We start from the raw sequence: 15,814 nt of genomic DNA, 5'->3' as shown, positions 1-15,814 counted from the left end.
CGAAGGGAAGCTGGCCCGGAATATAAAGAAGGACAGTAAAAGCGTCTTTAGATATGTTAAGGGAAAAAGAGTAGCAAAGTCAAATGTGGGTCCCTTGAAGGCAGACACGGGTGAAATTATTATGGGCAACAAAGAAATGGCAGAAGAGTTGAATAGGTACTTCGGATCTGTCTTCACCAAGGAAGACACAAACAATCTCCCAGATGTACTGGAGGACAGAGGATCTAAGGGGGTAGAGGAACTGAAAGACATTTTCATTAGGCGAGAAATAGTAATGGGACTGAAGGATGATAAATCCCCTGGGCTTGATGGTCTGTATCCCAGGGTCCTCAGGGAGGTGGCTCTAGAAATAGTGGACGCATTGGTGATCATTTTCCAATGTTCAATAGATTAATTTAATAAATCCTTCCCTGCCCAACCTCTCCCTTTCGCTCTGGCCTTCAAATCCTGGCACCATCTTCGTAAATCTACTCTGCAGTTTTTCCCAGGAGGAGGTAGTTGAGGCCGGTTCTATAGCAACGTTTTAGAAGCATTTAGACAGGGACTTGGATAGGACAGGTTAGAGGGATATGGGCCAAACGCGGGCAGTGCAGGTCGGTTCAAGAATCTAATGGTTGTGGATAAGGAGCTGAGAATAGGAGCTCTAATGAACCTGTGGGTTTTTTTGACGGCCACATAGAACCAGAACATTTCCTTCAGCCCACATCAGACTGCAATGCCTCCTCCGTATGTGTATCGGCATTTGTTTGAACTTGAGCAGATAGGATGTGTGTATACACTTTAGAATTCATTATGCTACTACCATCAGTAGTTGTTTCATCAATGAAGATAAGTGAGTCAGTACTTTCAGCAGCCATACATGCCCAGGCCATAACACCCCCACCCACCACCGTGTTTCACAGATGAGGTGGTATGCTTTGGATCTTGGGCAGTTCCTTCTCTCCTCCATACTTTGCTCTTGCCATCACTCCGATAGAAGTTAATCTTCGTCTCATCTGTCCACAAGACCTTTTTCCAGAACTGTGGTTGCTCTTTTAAGTACTTCTTGGCAAACTGATTTTTGCGGTTAACCAGTGGTTTGCATCTTGCAGTGTAGCCTCTATTTCTGTTCATGAAGTCTTCTGCAGACAGTGGTCATTGACAAATCCACACCTGACTCCTGAAGAGTGTTTCTGATCTGTCAGACAGGTGTTTGGGGATTTTTCTTTACTATAGAGAGAATTCTTCTGTCATCAGCTGTGGAGGTCTTCCTTGGCCTGCCGGTCCCTTTGCGATTAGTAAGCTCACCAGTGCTCTCTTTCTTCTTAATGATGTTCCAAACAGTTGATTTGTAAGCCTAAGGTTTGGCTGATGTCTCTAACAGTTTTATTCTTGTTTCTCAGTCGCATAATGGCTTCTTTGACTTTCATTGGCACAACTTTGTTCCTCATGTTGATAAACAGCAATAAAAGTTTCTAAAGGTGATGGAAAGACTGGAGGAAAGACTAGATGCTGAGAGCTCTCTTATACCTGCATTAAGGAGGCATTTAAACACACCTGAGCAATTACAAACACCTGTGAAGCCACGTGTCCCAAACATTATGGTGCCCTGAAATGGGGGGGGACTATGTAAAAACACAGCTGTAATTTCTACATGGTGAAACCAAAATGTATAAAAATAACCTTAAATAATACTGACAATATGCACTTTAACCACATGTGATTTTTTTTCTATTACAAATCTCAAATTGTGGAGTACAGAGGCAAATAAATAAATGATGTGTCTTTGTCCCAAACATTATGGAGGGCACTGTATCTCTGCCTTAAGTATATCCATTGACATGGCCTCCACGGCCTGCTGTGGCAAAGAATTCCACAGGCGGATTCTACAGATTAACTCCACAGACCACCCTCTGACTAATGAAATTTCTCCTCATCTCCTTCCTAAAAAATGTCCTTTAATTCTGAGGCTATGACTTCTAGTCCTAGACTCTCCCACTAGTGGAAACTAATAAATTGTCCCCTAGTGTGTAGGGAGTGGATGAGAAAGTGATATAACTAGTGTGTTCAATGGTCGGCGTGGACTGAAGGTTCTGTTTCCACGCTGTATCTCTGTCTGTTTGGAGTTTGCACGTCCTCTCTGTGACTGCATGGGTTTCCTCCCACACTTCAAAGGCATGCAGGTTTGTGGGTTAATGGCTGGCAGTTGCCTGATGGGCCGAATGGCCTGTTTACGTGCTGGCTGGAGACAGAAACCCGGACAAAGGTCAGGCCGATCGGGATTAAATAATTCACCAAAAAACTTCCAAACGGGAGATACCAGGCTCCATCTGTCCCACCTCGTCCTTGTCTGAAGAAGGGTCTCGACCCGAAAAGTCACCCATTCTGATAGAATCTTATAGAAACATATAAAATTCTTAAGGGATTGGACAGGCTAGATACAGGAAAAATATTCGCCATGTTTGGAGGGGGGGGGGGGGGGGGTGGCAGAACCAGGGGTCACAGTTTAATAATAAGGGGTCGGCCATTTAGGACTGAGATGAGGAAAAATAATTTCACCCAGAGAGTTGTGAATCGATGGAATTCTCTGGCACAGAAGGCAGTGGAGGCCAATTCACTAGATGTTTTCAAGAGAGAGTTAAATGTAGCTCTTAGGGCTAACGGAATCAAGGGATATGGGGGGAAAAGCAGGAACGGGGTACTGATTCTGGATGATCAGCCATGATCATGTTGAATGGCGGTGCTGGCTCGAAGAGCCGAATGGCCTACTTCTGCACCTATTTTCTAAGTAACATCCTCTGCACATCCACTCTATCCGAGCCTTTCACTGTTCGGTATGTTTCAATGAGGTCCCCCCTCACACTTCTAGACTCACTCTGTGACATTGTGGCAGGGTAGGGGCATGTGTCACACCTATTCTCTATGTTTCTATTCTGTTTCTTCAGAGATGCTGCCTGACCCACTGAGTTACTCCACCTTTTTGTGTCTTATCTTCTTGTGTTGTGTGTTAGGGTAGATCTGCAGGCGGGTGGGGGGAGGGTTCTGGAAAAAGGGACAAAGTGCTGGAGGGCCTCGTGGGTCAGGCGGCATCTGTGGTGGGGGCAGGAAGGGGTGGCGTCACATCTGGAGGTTTCCCCCAAGATGGACACAATAAGCTGGAGTAACTCAGCACGACAGGCAGCATCTCTGGAGAGAAGGAATGCGTGAGGTTTCGGGTCGAGACCCTTCTTCAAACTGAGAGTCAGGAGAGGGAGACACGGAGATATGGAAGGGTAAGGTGTGAAACGCAAGATCAAAGGGGACAAAGTTCAAGGAAAATGTAGAATGGGTCATTGTTGGCTGAGGTGAAGGTGACAATGAGGTGTACAAAGTAAAATATAACCAGGGGGACAGTCAGGCTGGTCGGAGAATAGGATGGGGGAGAGATGGATATAGATTACACTGCACCATCTTGTGGAATAGGGTTCTAGGGCAGCACACAGTGTAGAGAGTAGACCTGCTGTCTCCCAGTGTCAGAAACCCGGGTTTGATCCTGACTTTGGGTGCTGTCTATGTGGTGTTCGCACGTTCTCCCTGCGACCGCATGGGTTTCGCCTCGCGTCCCAAAGACGAGGAACTCAAGACTGGGCGGTGGGAGGGGAGGCAGAAGCTGCAATCAATGCAGGGGAGGGGAGGAGGAAACCTAAAAAATAGGTGCAGGAGTACGCCATTCGGCTAAGAACAGTTCTGGTCTCCTAATCTGAGAAAATACATTCTTGCCATAGAGGGAGTACAGAGAAGGTTCACCAGACTGATTCCTGGGATGGCAGGACTTTCATATGAAGAAAGACTGGATAGACTCGGCTTTTACTCGCTAGCATTTAGAAGATTGAGGGGGAATCTTATAGAAACGTACAACATTCTTAAGGGGTTGGACAGGCTAGATGCAGGAAGATTGTTCCCGATGTTGGGGAAGTCCAGAACAAGGAGTCACAGTTTAAGGATCAGGGGGAAATCTTTTAGGACCGAGATGAGAAAAACATTTTACGCACAGAGAGAGGTGAATCTCTGGAATTCTCTGCCACAGAAGGTAGTTGAGGCCACAGTTCATTGGCTATATTTAAGAGGGAGTTAGAAGCGGCCCTTGTGGCTAAAGGGATCGGGGGGTATGGGGAGAAGGCAGGGACAGGATACTGAGTTGGATGATCATATTGAATGGCGGTGCAGGCTCGAAGTGCCGAATGGCCTACTCCTGCACCTCATTTCTATGTTTCTATGAAAGACCTGCAGATGCTGGAAAAATCGAAGGCAGACAAAAATGCTGGAGAAACTCAGCGGATGAGACACGCAAGGATTGCATGAGGCTGCCTCACCCGCTGAGTTTCTCCAGCGTTTTTGTCTACCTTCTTTGTACATGTGATTTGATGCCTGCCATCCGGGGCAGGATCCATGTGTACACGTGATTACATGTGGCCCGCCATCTGCTCACAGACATGCGTCCTGGCCCCTATGCAGAACAAGGTTGCCGACCTCTGGACTAGTGGTACAGGGTACCGCTAACTGGAACCCGCCTGGAGGGGAGGGAGGGCCGGTGCGCAGACCAGCTGCAGAAGGGGCTAAAAGGCCTTGACGGGGGGTGGGGGGGGGGGCCGCTGGAGGCCCCGCAGCAGACTGGGGCCCGGCTGGACCAGGCTCTGTTCCAGGAGGCCGAGCACATGGACCGGACGCAGCCTACAGAAGTGGAGGACAGCACGGCTATGTACCTTTTTAAATCTGTTCATTAATTATTTTCAAAAACTAAAACTAAACAACACAAAAAAAACCCAATAATGATAAACATAACAGTGATATTGATACATAGGGATCAGGATTACATTAATAACAGGTATAACCCAAGTATGAGTCCAGTGTCAAAATACACATTGGGTATAGACCTCCCGGTCTCCATGTAAATATGGTTAAGTGTTTAAAAGAGAACTTGTATATATAAAAACAAAAACATAAAAAGAATTAAAAGAGAAAAACAAAACCCCCTAAACGCAAAACAAAATCTGGGCTACAAAGAATTTCCCAATTGAAGTCCCTGTTTGTCGTCAAGTCCGTCCCACGGTATAAAGGTAAAATAACTATTATAACGGTTGGAGAGGGAACAGTTTATATTGTGTGAAAATGTTGAATAAAGCTTCCCCAAGTCCTATCAAATTTAACCAAGGGTTCAACAATGTCACTCCTAATGTTTTTTCTAAATTTAAACATGATATCGTTTCAGAATACCAATGAAACGTGGTAGGAGGATTAGAGTCTTTCCCATTAAATAACATAGATCTTCTGGCAATTAATGTAGGAAAAGCAATCAGCCGATGGGCAGAATGGAACAGATAAGTAGAATCTAACATTGGTTGCCCAAATATTGCAGTAATAGTTTGAGGTTGTACCTAAAACTACAGAAATAGTGTCAAAAATGTATTTCCAATGTTTTTCCAAAGTTGGGCAAGGCCAAAACATGTGAGTCAGTGAGGCCACTTCAGAGTTACATCTGTCACAGATAGGATTTATATCACCATAAAAACAAGCTAACTTATCCTTTGACATATGAGCGCTGTGAACCACCTTGAATTGTATCAGAGCGTGTCTTGCACACATTGAAGAGGTATTAACTAATTGAAGAATCCTCTCCCATTTCTCTATAGGTAGAGAAATTTGAAGTTCTCTTTCCGAGAGAAATTTGAAGTTCTCTTTCCCAGTCATTCTTAATTTTATCCAATGTATCTATTTGTAATTTCAAAATCAACTCATAAATAGTCGTTATTAAACCTTTCTGATAAGTGTTCAAATGTAATTTTTTTACAAGATTTCGGTTTGATGTGGTAAGGAAAAAGAGGGTAGAGTAGCCTTCAAAAAATGGCTAATTTGTAAATATCTAAAGAAATGTGAGTGAGGTAGATGATATTTATTGGAGAGTTGTTCGAAAGACATGAAACAGCCATCCAAAAACAAGTCACGAAAAACTGATAATCCCTTCCTCTTCCATAACAGAAAGGCTTGATCAGTATTAGGTTGGAAGAAAAAAATAGATATGATAGGACTCGATAAGATAAAATTATTCAATCCAAAAAACTTACGAAATTGAAACCATATTCGGAATGTATGTCTTATTATTGGGTTAATCGTAAACTTATTCAATCTCGTAATTGTAAAAGGTAACGAGGCCCCTAGAATAGAAGCCAATGATAGCCCTTGCATAGAATCACGTTCAAGATTTATCCATCCTGGGCATTGGGTAGCTTCTAAATCTTTTGTCCAAATGGATAAATAGCGAGCATTAACTGCCCAATAGTAAAATCTGAGGTTCGGCAGTGCCAAACCGCCATCTTTTTTTGATTTCTGTAAGTATTTTTTACTTAGTCTGGGATTTTTATTCTGCCATATCTATGAAGAAACTTTTGAGTCAAAAAAGATTTAGCAATAAAAATTGGTATCGTCTGAAATAAATACAAGCATTTATGTAGATAAACATTTTAATAGCATTGATTCGGCCGATTAGAGATAAGGACATTGGTGACCATTTAGTAAACTGTTGTCTACTGTGGTCAATTAGGGGCATAAAATTGGCTTTAAATAGATCCTTGTGTTTCTTGGTAATCTTAATGCCTAAATAAGTAGAACAGTCGGTAGTCAATCTAAATGGAAACTGTCCATAATTCGAAATTTGATTGTTTAATGGAAAAAGCTCACTCTTACTTAATTTAGTTTATAACCAGAAAAACTACTAAATTGATTAAGTGGTGCTACTGTTGCAGGAATAGATTTTTCCGGGTTAGAGATGAATAATAACAGATCATCTGCATAGAGAGATAGCTTATCCGTCTTATTCTCACCAACAATACCAAAAATATTAGGGGATTCCCTAATAGCGGTGGCCAAAGGTTCCAAAGTGATATCAAACAATAAAGGACAGCTCGTCTATTACCTCGAAAGAGCCCGAAAAAAGGGGATTTCTGATTACTGGTAAGTACAGAAGCTTGAGGTATATGATATATCAGCTTGATCAAAGAGATACATTTTGGACCAATCTTAATTTTTTCAAGTGAATTGAATAAGTATTCCCATTATAATCTATCAAATGCATTCTCAGCATCAAGTGAAATGACACATTCTAGAGTTTTATTTCACGCTGTATATACAATATTCATTAATCTCCTAACATTAAAGTATGAGTAACGATTTTTAATAAAACCTGTCTGATCTTCAGAAATAATTTGCAGTAAAATATTTTCCAATCATAGAAACATAGAAACATAGAAAATAGGTGCAGGAGTAGGCCATTCGGCTTGTACTCGCTAAAATTTAGAAGATTGAGGGGGGATCTTATAGAAACTTACAAAAGTCTTAAGAGGTTGGACAGGCTAGATGCAGGAAGATTGTTCCCAATGTTGGGGAAGTCCAGAACAAGAGGTCACAGTTTAAGGATAAGGGGGAAATCGTTCAGGACCGAGATGAGAAGAACATTTTTCACACAGAGAGTGGTAAATCTCTGGAATTCTCTGCTACAGAAGGTGGTTGAGGCCAGTTCATTGGCTATATTTAAGAGGGAGTTAGATGTGGCCCTTGTGGCTAAAGGGATCAGGGGGTATGGAGAGAAGGCAGGTACAGGATACTGAGTTGGATGATCAGCCATGATCATATTGAATGGCGGTGCAGGCTCGAATGCACCTAATTTCTATGTTTAAAAATTCATGCATTATATTGGAATCAGTAGGAAATTCTGAATGGTATAGGGAGGTATAAAATTCCTGAAAGGGTTTATTAATTTCATCATGGTCTACAGTCAATGTACCATCCCGTTTACTCACTTTAATAATCTGACGTTTGGCTGACACAGCTTTCGACTGATTGGCCAGTAATTTGCCAGATTTATCGCCATGTATATAAAATTGACTTTTGGTTTTAAGTAGCTGATTCTCAATCGGTGATACTAATAACAACTCATGTCTCAGTTGAAGTTCAACTCTATTCTTATAGAGCTCTAGACTAGGAGCTATTGAATATTTTTAATCGATTTCTTTAATCTCATCAGGCAATATACGTGTTTCATTTTTAGTTGTTTTTTTAGATCCCGTCGAGTATGAAATAATTTGTCCACGAATATATGCCTTAAAAGCTCTGTTCCAAAGGGGAAGAGAGATTCGAAGGGGAGCAATGGACTGACAAGGGAAGTCAAGGACAGTATAAAAATAAAGAGAAGAAGGAGAAGAAGTATAAGAAGGGGGCTATGAAGGCATGAGAGGGGAGCTGGCCAAGGTAGTCTGGAAAGGGATCCTAGCAGGAATGATGGTGGAACAGCAATGGCAGGAATTTCTGGGCATAATCCGGAAGACGCAGGATCGTTTCATTCCAAAAAGGAAGAAAGAATCTAAGGGGAGTAGGAGGCAACCGTGGCTGACAAGAGAAGTTAGGGATAGAATAAAACTAAAAGAAAAGATGTATAACACAGCAAAGAGTAGCCGGAAGCCAGAGGATTGGGAAACTTTCATAGGACAACAGAAGGAAACAAAACGGGCAATACGGGCTGTAAAGATGAAGTACGAAGGGAAGCTGGCCCGGAATATAAAGAAGGACAGTAAAAGCGTCTTTAGATATGTTAAGGGAAAAATAGTAGCAAAGTCAAATGTGGGTCCCTTGAAGGCAGACACGGGTGAAATTATTATGGGCAACAAAGAAATGGCAGAAGAGTTGTATTGTATTGTATTCTATTGTATTCTAATGACCACACAGCCAGGCTGGTGGAATTTGTTATCAGTACAGCTCGGTACAGGTTCCAACATTTCATCAAACATTAAACATATAACATAGATATACATACAGACAGACACATTACATGATACATAAGGGTCATGCTTATTCTTATTCCTCACCGTACAGAGTTCAAAATGTTAATTGCAGTGGGAATGAAACTGTTTTTGAAGCGGTTTGTTTTGGAGGCAATTGTTCTGTAACACCTCCCAGAGGGCAGTAGCTGAAAGGCATAGTGTGCAGGGTGAGTAGGATCAGAGATGATCTTGCGGGCTCTGTGTAGTGTCCGTTTGTCGTAAAGTGATTCAAGGGATGGTAGGGTTAAGCCAATAATTTTGGATGCTCTGTTGATGATGCGCTGTAATTTCTTCCGGGAGAGAGAGTCGAGACTGCCGAACCAGACTGTGATGGATGAAGTGAGGATGCTTTCGATGATAGCTGTATAGAAGCGGAGCATGAGATGAGACCTTACTCTGAATTTCCTGAGCTGTCGGAGATGGAAAAGTCTTTGCTGGGCTTTTCCATAGATGTGGTCTGTGTTTGTCCTCCATTTGAGGTTGTTGCTGATGTGGGCTCCAAGGAGTCTGAATGTATCAGTGATGGAGATGGATTCACCTTTAATGAGCACAGGAGTTTTGGGGGATGGCTGGCCTCTTGGGTCGATGATGAGTTCTTTTGTTTTTGATGAGTTGAGTAAGAGATCATGGTCTGTGCACCAGGTCACTGCTTGGTTGACCTGTGCACGGTATTCAGTTTCTTGGTTGTTGGTGATGAATCCTATGATGGTTGAGTCGTCCGCACATGATGCATCATCCGCAATAGGTACTTCGGATCTGTGTTCACTAAGGAAGACACAAACAATCTCCCAGATGTACTGGAGGACAGAGGATCTAAGGGGGTAGAGGAACTGAAAGACATTTTCATTAGGCGAGAAATAGTAGTGGGACTGAAGGATGATAAATCCCCTGGGCTTGATGGTCTGCATCCCAGGGTCCTCGTGGAGGTGGCTCTAGAAATAGTGGACGCATTGGTGATCATTTTCCAATGTTCAATAGATTAATTTAATAAATCCTTCCCTGCCCAACCTCTCCCTTTCGCTCTGGCCCCCAAATCCTGGCACCATCTTCGTAAATCTACTCTGCAGTTTTTCCCAGGAGGAGGTAGTTGAGGCCGGTTCTATTGCAACGTTTTAGAAGCATTTAGACAGGTACTTGGATAGGACAGGTTAGAGGGATATGGGCCAAACGCGGGCAGTGCAGGTCGGTTCAAGAATCTAATGGTTGTGGGTAAGGAGCTGAGAATAGGAGCTCTAATGAACCTGTCGGTTTTGTTGACGGCCACATAGAACCAGAACATTTCCTTCAGCCCACATCAGACTGCAATGCCTCCTCCGTATGTGCATCGGCCACCACTCCAGCAGCGCGTTCCAGGCACCCACCACCCTGCGTAATAAAACATGCCCCGCACATCTCCTTGAAAGATCCCCCTACTGTGTTAAAATCTATGTCGTCCCGTCATTGACTTTTCCACGCTGGGAAAATAGCCCTGAATCATACCAAGCCGAGAGCAATCCGGCGGGGGGCAGCCGAGAACGAAGGGGGACCCGGCGCGGGGGCGCCTGTTGCCTGGTGCGGCGGGGCCTGGTTCACCGCTGCGGGGAAATATAGACTGTTCCATGAACTTCTCGCAAGCTAGTCGGCGCCAGAAACGTGGCCACTCTCTCTGTACCGCCCAGGTGAGGTCTGTATTTTACCGGATTGCATGCAAAAACAAAGCATTTCACCGCGCCTAGGTACATGTGACAATATAGTATAATTGAGTCGTTGAGTGAATTCAAGTTTGACCATGAGACTGTTAAATAGAATTATAGTGTGTAGAAAGGAATTGCAGATGCTGGTTTAAACCGAAGACAGACATAAACACACAATGCTGGAATAACTCAGCGGGACAGGCAGCATCTCTGGAGAGAAGGAATGGGTGACGTTTCGGTTCTTCTTCATTACAGTGTTTGCTGCAGAAGTGATGTTATTGTGCAGCCTAATATACTGAACAATTCACGATAGGAAACACGGATTTATTTAGTTTAAGGAAATGAAATTTACCCGAAGCTGATTACAAATGACATCGACTTTCTGGTCAGGGCTGTGATTGACGGGGCTGAGCTCCGCCTCCCCTCAGCCGGGCCCCTCCCCTTTCATTGATTGTTCCACAGCTCCGGGCTCCCCCGGGTCTTAAATCCCACCCACACGTTGCTGTCCAGCCTGACTTACCTCCTCTGGCAGTTTGTTCCATTTCCCCACGACCTTCTGTGTGAAAATATTGTTCCTCAGGTTCCGATTAAATCTTGCACCTCTCACCACAAACCTGTGTCCTCTAGTTCTCGACTCCACTACTCCGGGTAAAAGACTGTTCATTCACTCTATCCATTCACCTCTTGATCCCATGCACTTCAGCCTCCGGCGCTCCAATTAATAAATATTCCCTGCCCAACCTCTCCCTTTCGCTCTGGCCCTCAAATCCTGGCACCATCTTCGTGAATATACTCTGCAGTTTTCCCAGCTCTTTATCCTGCCTTATATTGTCCCAAGCGCTACTCTCCGCTTTCATCTATATTCAGGACAGTTTAATGTGTAACTGACCCCTCCCTGCGGTCGAGAACGGGAGAAGAACCCTCCATAGTTTCCGCGGGTGGATTTGTCTCCTTCCTTTAAAATGGTCGTAACGATGGTGACCCTCGGGTCCTGTGGCCGGCGCTCCTCTTCCCAGAGGAAGGCAGACATTGATGGTGAAATTCACCAGCGGCTTCAGTGCACCTGCACAACCTTTGGCCATTTGAGGAGAAGAGTGTTTGAGGATCAGGAAACAATTCGCAAGTCCTCGATCATTTTGTCACACACTTTCTGTCTTTCATCTCTGGACTTTGTCCAACCGTCTGCCGATCAACTCCCCCCTCTCCCCCTCAACTGTGTCAACCTATTACTAGCCAGGCTTTGTCCTGCCCCCTTCCTTCCATCGTTCTTCCATCTCCCACCCACCGCCCCTACAATCAGTCTGAAGAAGGGTCCAGACCCGAAACATCACCTGTCCATGTTCTCCAGAGGTGCTACTTGACCCGCTGAGTTAATCCAGCACTTTGTGCCTTTTTGTTGTGAAGCAGCATCTGCAGTTCCATGTTTCTGCATCTTCACACTGAACACTTGCAGCCGAATTACATTCATTCCCCGAGACGGCTGCGTGCGCAGTGTCAGCAGTTTCAGCGAATGGGAATGCGTTTTAAACCAGGAAGTGGATGGTTAAAATCAAATGTTAAAATGGCTTCGAAAGAGCAGGTTCGAGGTTTAACCGAGGAGATAGTTTGTCCCATCTGCCTGGATTTCTTCACCGATCCGGTGTCACTGGAGTGCGGGCACAACTTCTGCCGCTCCTGCATCACACAGAGTTGGGACAGGGAGGGGAAAAACTCCTGCCCGGAATGTAGAGAGCAGTTTACAGACCGCACCCTCAGGGTGAGTCGGGCCTTGGCGAGACTGTCTGAGAAAGCTCGAACACTGAGCCTGAATCGGACAGAGAAGGAAAGTAAACTTCAGTGCGAGGATCATCAGGAAGAACTGAAGCTGTTTTGTGAAACTGACAAGAAGCTGATCTGTGTGATTTGTGCAGGTGGGCGGGAACACAGAGATCACCGCTTCATGCTGGTGGATGAAGCTGCTGAAATATACAAGGTAAAAGCAAACCGATTTTGATCGCATCATTCTTTAATTCCATCTTTATAATCTAACACTTATTCTCTGATTTTCAATCACAATCCCAGGATCAGGTGAAATCTTCCATCCAGTCTCTTACAAAAAAGCAATCAGGGATCCAGCAAATGGAGCAGCAACAGAAACAGAAGATTTCTGGAGTTCTGGTGAGGCTTTCCAGTTTCGATTTCCTGATCTTGTGTGGATTTGATCCCTGTGATGTGTGTAATAATAGGTCTAACTGTCTAAATGCTTCTGAAGTCTGAAGAAGGGTCTCGACACGAAACGTCGCCTATTCCTTCTCTCAATAGATGCTGCCTCACCCGCTGAGTACCTCCAGCATTTTTGTCTACCTTAGACAAACTATTGAATTGCCAAAGTAAATAAAAAATGCACAGGCCAAACGTCACCATTAAAGTCGTGAGGAAACACAATCAGTGGCATTATATATTGATCTTCACCTTTTATTTCACAGGAATAGTCACACAACCTTCAGTCCAAGATCACATCCCAGTATGCTGAACTGCACCAGATTCTCACTGAGAAAGAGCAGCGCACACTGGCAGATATCCGGGAGGAAGAGAAGAAGATTCTGAATACAATGGAGACAAATCTTGGAAAGATTCAAGAGAATTTAAATTCCATTCAGGAGGAACTCTTAAAGTTGCAGCAACAGATGGATCAAAATAACAGTGTGGTGTTTCTGAAGGTGAGGGGTTACACTACAGTTTGGTGAAGTAAAATTGCAGTGGGTGACATTTCAGAAATAAATGCTGCATTTACCAGTAATTCGGAACTGAGTAAATGTTCCCTCTGTTCCAGCTGTTGTTGTTCAGAAACTAATTGGCCTCCCGCTGAATTTATGGGATCTCAGGACTGTCTGGCCGGAATGTAGAGATGTGTTTGTATTATGTGGAGTTTAGAACAATGACAGGTGATCCTATATCTGATCCCAAGGTCCAGAGGACAGTAAATATCTGGGAGTCTCCAACCAAGAGATTCTGAAACGTTTTACATGTTAGACATATTTTTAAATCAGAGGAGGATACATTTAAAAGAAATTTGGGGAATTGTAATTGACGGGAATGAGGCAAAGAGGAGGAGTTCAGTCCTGGGCTAGATCAGCCATGACCACATTGTGGGGATTAACATTGAAATCTAGAACGTGGCGCACACATCAGATTGATCATTTATATCCGGTTCCCATCAGCAGTGGGTGGTCACCTTGGGGGAAATTGCTCTGTTTGTTTTGTCCACCTTGTTTCACCATAGAATGACATCCCATTCTACACCATAGACAGGCCATTTGGCCCATCCTACCCAGTCAAGTTTTCTGCTCCACTCATCATCCCTCCTACCTATTCTCCACACCTGGTAACAATATCCCAAATTCCATGAGCCCTAATGTGTTTACCCCACTGTTAATCCTGGCTAAATTGGACCAGCCAGGACTTCAAAATGGGGTTAAGTTTCAGGGTTTGCTGGGAGATTTGGTCAAATTGGAATTGCTCTCTGGGACAGGCTACGAGAGATGCCAGGAAGTCTGGAACTTAGATACAATTTGCAAGCAAAGAATGGGAAGCCTTGCAAATCCTGTCAATCTGGTACAAAATGCATAGAATGGATTGGATGGCTGCAAACCAGACATATACCTTGTAAATAGCTTGTAAATAATGTTGCAGAGTCTGACTCTGCTAAGTGTTGATTGGATGGGGTGTTGAGCCTTGTTTGAGAGTTCTGTTCATCAGGGTAAATGTTTCCAAGTTGACTTCATCTTGAAGTCCGTTGTGAATACAATGTATTGAATTGTTGTATCATTGGGTTAGGGAAATGCCTGTTATGTATGGGGTTAATCGATATTTGTAATAGGGTGGTTGCACGAAAGGTCATTGGGTCAGAGGGCTCGACGCATGGAGCTGCTAAATCCATCTGGAGGACATCCGTCACTTCCGGTATATGTTATTAATGCTAAAAACGCGTACTTTCCTACCTGTTAAAAACCGCCAAAATGTTGAATTTTTGCGCTGAAAAAAATTGTGGGAGTCGGGGTAAGTGTGAGAGACATGTACCCAACTTTAGAATTCCAAGCGTGAAGCGAAATGAAGGTATAGAGAAGCGAGAACTGAAGGGACAACAGCAGCTAAAGTGCTTGATAAACATTGGCCGTGCAGATATCGGAATTGAAAATGTTGGGAATTATCGCGGTTGCTCACTGCATTTCATCAAGTCAGGCATTATTGTGTTTTTTCTTGATTCCTTTGGTATCTAAAAAATCTCAGGTGATAAATCTGGCTGTAAACTTTTCTTCAGATGCGTTTTCATTTTGTATATAAAACCCATGGGCGATTAAAAAAAACTACAGCCCGATTTATCACTTCTGAAACTTTTGAGATGCCAAAGGAATCAAGAAAAAAACACCTTAGTTGATGAAATGCAGTGAGCAAACGGCCAATGTTCGCCAAGCACTCTGGCTGTTGTTGTCCCTTCAGCTCTCGCTTCTATCTGCCGTCATTTCTCCTCACTTTTGGAATTCTGAAGTAGGCTAAATGTCCCTCACGCTTATCCCCATTTCCGTAATTATTTACAGGCAAAAATGGACAATTTCAGCGGGTTTTGTTGCTACGCAGGAAACAATGGTAAGTGCCTACCTGCAGTTCATCGCGTGTACTCCATTTGGAGTAGCGTAGCAACAGTACGGTCATGGGTCGTGACCCGACTGCCGTGAAACCTCCCTATTGGGTGATTAAGAGACAACCCCCGTGTGGTTCGGCCCCTCGAGTTTCCGGGGCATATAAAAGTCCCTGGTCACGAGGCTCAGGGCCCATCTTCTGGAAGAGCGCTCAGGACCAGGTACCCTTCTGGAGTGCCTCTGTCTGTGCAAGGCCTAGAGGGCTTGAACAGATAGACGCAGTGATCGAAGCCAGGGTGGGATAGGTACAGTGTGTGATCTGTGGCGTGCTTTTGGTAGAATACAATTAATTGATTCAAGTGCTTGATTCAGTGTTTTTACTGAAACTAGACTGGGGGGAAGCTTAGAACCGAGCAATTGTCACCGCTTGCATTTAAATGTATCTCTGCTGTTGGCTTCAGTCCCTCCAATGTAAGTGAGGTCCATGTTCTCATGACTGCATTCCTTTAGGTATTTATTGAAGACCACGTTACATTTCAACTTTGATTATTGGTCTCCCCTTCAATTTGAGATATTATTTCATCCCCACACATTTAAATCCACCGATAATATTAAATTCCCTCTCATCATTCCTGAAAACTTCTAAAGATGAAATCCCACGACCTGCCCAGTCTTTTCATTAAGTTCCATCCTC

General features: G+C 43.9%; 1 protein-coding gene and 1 long non-coding RNA gene across 2 annotated transcripts in view; both read left to right on the top strand.

Annotated features, from left to right (window-relative positions):
* Positions 1-15,814, top strand: part of LOC116989957 — a 551,502-nt gene that overhangs the window by 225,388 nt on the left and 310,300 nt on the right. The gene's annotated exons all lie outside the window — the stretch shown is intronic.
* LOC116989872 overlaps positions 12,430-15,814 on the top strand; it is a 55,746-nt gene continuing 52,361 nt past the window's right edge. Inside the window, exon 1 of the long non-coding RNA XR_004416349.1 lies at positions 12,430-12,473. This is a non-coding gene — a long non-coding RNA (uncharacterized LOC116989872). The remainder of the gene's footprint in view (positions 12,474-15,814) is intronic.

This window comes from Amblyraja radiata, chromosome 30, assembly GCF_010909765.2.
Source record: "Amblyraja radiata isolate CabotCenter1 chromosome 30, sAmbRad1.1.pri, whole genome shotgun sequence".
Lineage (NCBI taxonomy): Eukaryota > Metazoa > Chordata > Chondrichthyes > Rajiformes > Rajidae > Amblyraja > Amblyraja radiata.
Note: the sequence above shows the minus strand (reverse complement) of the source record. Positions and strands in the feature narration are given on the sequence as shown.